Consider the following 4,790-nt stretch of genomic DNA (forward strand, 5'->3'; position numbering starts at 1 on the left):
TTTTTAATACAGGGTCTAAGTTGCCCAGGCTGGGCTTGAACTGGAGATCCTCCTGCCGCAGCCCCCGAGAGTGCTGGGATTATAGGAATACACCATTACGCCTGGCTGAGTTTCTCGTACATCTTTCCAGACACTCATCCATATACAAGCCAAAATGAACATAACCACCTCATCTCCAACCTTTTTACATAAATTGTATAGAGTTCTTCCTGTGTCAGTACTTAGAGAATTTCCCCATGGCTTCTTTTAACTTTTTTCTAGTAAGTAGTCTGCTGTAAATACATTGTCATTTACTCTTTCAAATTTCATTTCCCAACTTTAACTCTCTAGTACATGATTTTAATCCTCCCTCCATACCTCTGGAAAGAGTGAGTACAGGATCCCTGGTAATTATTTCTCTGCTCAGAGAAGAAATGGCGGTGGCCCTGGATTGGTGATTCCCTCCACTGCATGGGCCAACACACATGCTCAGTGTCCTCTGCAAGCTGCCTTTGGTGCCTTGGGCTAGGCTCTGAGTGACGGAGAACATGACTGCCACTGGGCTCCACTCTTGGTGACACGGTGCCAGCTGCAGGCTGTGGTGCCGGGCCCGCTGCCCATGGAGTCCTGTCTCCTGGAACTCAAGGCTGGGCCCGTTCCTCCTCTGGGGTCATGACATGGTCCTGAATCCACATACTTGGTCTGGTTCCTGATTGCGGGAAAAGACCAAGGAAGAGATGAAAGGGACAGAAGGCACTTGGTATTGACAAACAGGCAGGCCTGAGAGTCCTCTGGGGACAAAGCCTCCCCTCGGGCTGGCGTGCTGGCCCTATGGAACTGACCTGTCCTCACGGGTACACCCAGGCACAGGCCTGCACTTACGCCCTGTGGGACAAGTCATTTCTGAGAAGCCAACTCTTCCCTTTCTGCTATTCAGTAAGGCAGCAAAAGTAGCATGTGTTTGCTTAGCAAGTCCTCTTGGGTCTTTCCTTCACAGGGATGTGTTGGTGTCATTTGGTGTCTAAACTGAAATGAATTGTGTGTGTATGTGTGTGTTCACGTGTCCCTGAAAATATGATAATAACTAACATTCCTACATTCTAACAGCTTTGGAAGCCACTTTTTGATAATTCAACAAGAATATCCTTTTGTTTGGAAGGCCCAGATACACTTGCCTTACCCTAATTATCATAGCTGACGACTATCACTGACGACTTGCTAGATGCCTGCCACTTGGCTAAGTGCTTGACATCTGTTATCATTATCCAAGTCGCACGGAAAGCTGAGAGAATTAGGAATGCTAAGTGACAACCAGTGTCCCACAGCACAGGCCAAAAGGAATTAGGTTGACCGCCTTGAGAGCCACCACTCCCACCATAAAAACCTGCTCTGGAGCTTAGGGTTGGTCACAGGTTGTTGAAGGAGCTGTCAGACTCCCTACATTGGGGTACCGGGGGAGAGAAAAATCTACTGGGTACAGCCACTTAGCAAAATACACAGCTCTCTGCCTTTAAATCACGTCCTATCCAATGTAAATCAGCTCTTCTGCTTTGGACTAAAATGGAAGGCTCTCAGTAGTTAGGAATATGTCTACTTCAAAGATATATTTGTGCCATACTGCTTGTTTGTTTTTAGATTTGGTACTGGGGTTGAACTAGGGCTTTCACACTGTACTGCACCATCAGCCACCCTTCCTTGTTTAAATTTTGAGACAGGGTCTCACTTAATCAACTAAGATACCCAGGCTGAGCTTGAACTTTATGATATTCCTGCCTCAGCATTCCAGAGTGCTGGGATTACAGGCGTGTGCCACTGTGCTGGGCCCTGCTCCGGGATCTTAAGGCTCTCTATGAAGTCCTCTCAGCTTCATGAAGAGTCCTGGTTCCCAGTCTCTAACTGGAAGACACATTCTCAACTATTCCTGGTTTTTGCTGTTTTTTCCCTGCAACTCTCTCTTCGCTGTGAACTACTGGAGAGCAGGACCCATGTGACACCCACCTTTGTGTCACCTGCACCTGGCACATGGCTGTGACTCGGTGAGTAACTGAAAGGTATTGGTCCTTCCAGAGTTGGGGTGGTGAGAGATTAATCGGCTTGCCTCTTCCCCTCACTGCACTGTGCAAATGGAGTTTCTCAGAGGCCTGGGGAAGGCTGCCAACTTCTCCATATCTCTCTTTCTAGGATTGGTTGCTCTGTGGAGGAAAGCAGGATTCTTTTGCCTAGTTTGGAATTACCTCATTCATGTGAAGGCTCTCCGAGTCCTCAGGGTAAGGGACCCAAAGGATTCCATCAGTGGTCCAGAACGGAATCTGAGACCATCCCGATCTTCATTTTTACTATCTTTCTTCTATCATGACTATGAGGGGGAGATCAGGAGAAGGGGGTGCTATTTCTAGATATAATGATATGCAAGTAAAGGCTAGGCTGTGCTGATAAAAATACCCTGTACTCTTTGTCTTCCCCATCAAACTGGAGATTGGTTGTTTTCAGCCGTATCCTACAGGTCAGTTGCTTTTGAGCAACTTCAGGTTAAACGAAGGCTCATTTTTTAGAGACTCCCTGGAGTAACGGTGCAGGTAAAATGTCCAACTGTTTTCCCGAGTGAACAATTTTTCTGAGACTATCTACAATGCATCACTTTTAGTCACCTTGTTACCAGAAATCAAAGTGATTCAAACGCTGTTTCCCCGTGTCATCAGGAAAGCACAGCACGTCTATTAACAGGTTTTCTTAGAGGGGACAGTCGCAGGGTGGGTGGAGCCATCCATTCCTCAATGGGTGGTGCTTAACCTGACTGACTCTCACCTTCACGCTCCAAGACCCAACTCAAACGTCACCTCTTCCGGGGAGTCCTCCCTGACTCCCCAGACATCGCCGGGTCATTCTGCCCGCGTTTGCTGGTTAGTTCCCCACCACAGTACTTGCCACACTACACTGCGATTCGTCTCTCTCTAGCTGTTTTTACTGCTTTAATCTTGTGAATGAAAACCTATCGTGTGCCGTCATAGAAAAAGGAGCAGAGACAGAATGAGAAGGAGGGGTGTACAGTATCGGTACCTTTTTCTCCCAACTCAGGCCTTCAATACCTCCCAGAAGCAAAGAGGTGTTTTGGGGGCAACTTCTCAAATTCATCTACAGATGTACAAACCTATCTATGTTCCTTTTATTAAAAAAAAAAAAAACCAAACAAACACAAAGACAGCAATCTGCGATCACTGTGAATTCTGGCACTAGACACAATGCTGGGAATACAGTAGGTGCTTAGTTAATATTCACTGACCGAGTTAGATCACTGTACTTCCGGGAATCTAGACAGTCCTCTGACTGTTTGATTCTCTCCTCCCCTTTCCTCCTCATCCTCCCCTGCATCATGTCAGGGAGGTAAAACACAAAGTGCTCAACCTTACTATCTACAAGCAAGGGCTCAGTAAAGAAGACAAGACTGATACTCAGCATTAAAATGCTAGTTTCAGGTTTCTCTGCCACTGTATCTTCTAATGGTTCTAGACAAGAGAGGACTAAATGTATCTTTGAAAACTGGACTCACAGTAAGGATTATTCACTGTACATGCAGGAATAGAAGGGTCCCTAAATAAAGGAAGTTCCTTGCTTAGTAGGAGCACTTCTGTGACTTCTGTTCTTTACACTGTGAGATGGCAGGACTCTGCCAGTCAGTACCGTCATTTCAGTTTTGCTTTGTTTTGCCTTTTTTCTCTCCTACGTCAGTATCCCCAGTAGAATCATAACTTTCCACAGAGGCATCTAATTTCTTAACCTCTGAGCAGAAGAGAAACATTTTTCAAATTTTCTTAGGATAGTCAAGGGGAACTGCTGAATACTTAGATGAATTAAATTCAGACCCTCTCTGGTTGGATGTGGTGAGCTGCCCAGACGAAGATGAAGGTTAACATGGTTTAAGGATGAAATATAGACCATCCTGTGCAAAACCACTGTGTTGCAGTTTAATTAAAAGAATTCATTAAAGTGGTGCCCCATCCAGGGTAATTAGTATGTGTAATTTATGCACTGCCTAATACACAAGGGCAGTAGCCTGAATAATAAACTCAAGTTAACCTTAAGTGGAAGAGATTGAATGGTCAGATGTTTATTTAGCTCAGGTTTGCTCGAGAGTTAAGGTTAAAGAGGTGAAATTCAGTTACAGTTAATTAATTAATTTCTCAGGTTTTTCTTCACGGAAATTCTGTGTGCTGAATTGGATAAAAATCCTGTCAAAGGCAGATGGTGCACTTTTTATTCATCAGCTATTTTGTGACACATCCTTTAGCAAGTTGGTCACTATCTGAAAGAACCAATTCAAGGGAACTGCAAAGAGAGAAAATAAGATCAAAATCAAAACACAACCCCAAATATGGGCCAACTTAGAGTCTGTGCCTACAAGAAGAAAAAACACTGCAATAGGTTGAAGGTGAATGTCACTGACATTATCAAAATGTTGTAACAGCATCAAAATGTTTATTCAACAGCGGGCCACATGTTTAGGAATTTGTGCATTTGAGCTACGTGAATTTTTATTGATGCCCAGAGCATGTACATATCACAAACGCGAATGAGTGCTTATGCAGATTCTCTTTATTCCTTTCATTAGAAATATTTCATCATACCCTGATTCTGTGATATAATTTTTGTAGCATTAAACTTGAAGAGTTCAAAATTGTGCAATTAATTGTATTCAGCTTCAATTGTAATGACTTATTAATCAAGTTGTTTGGCAAGGTCCCTGGCACCTCACACAGAGGGTGTAATGGGAAATGCTTAGCTCCAGGGAACTTATGAGTTCCTATGACCAAGGA

At 44.2% G+C, this 4,790-nt stretch overlaps 1 long non-coding RNA gene across 1 annotated transcript in view; it reads right to left on the reverse strand.

Annotated features, from left to right (window-relative positions):
* Positions 1 to 285: 285 nt before the first annotated feature.
* Positions 286 to 4,790, reverse strand: part of LOC104874218 — a 106,123-nt gene continuing 101,618 nt past the window's right edge. The window contains exon 3 of the long non-coding RNA XR_783691.1: positions 286 to 688. This is a non-coding gene — a long non-coding RNA (uncharacterized LOC104874218). The remainder of the gene's footprint in view (positions 689 to 4,790) is intronic.

Source organism: Fukomys damarensis, unplaced genomic scaffold, assembly GCF_012274545.1.
Source record: "Fukomys damarensis isolate Sample0158 unplaced genomic scaffold, DMR_v1.0_HiC HiC_scaffold_25, whole genome shotgun sequence".
Taxonomy (NCBI): Eukaryota; Metazoa; Chordata; class Mammalia; order Rodentia; family Bathyergidae; genus Fukomys; species Fukomys damarensis.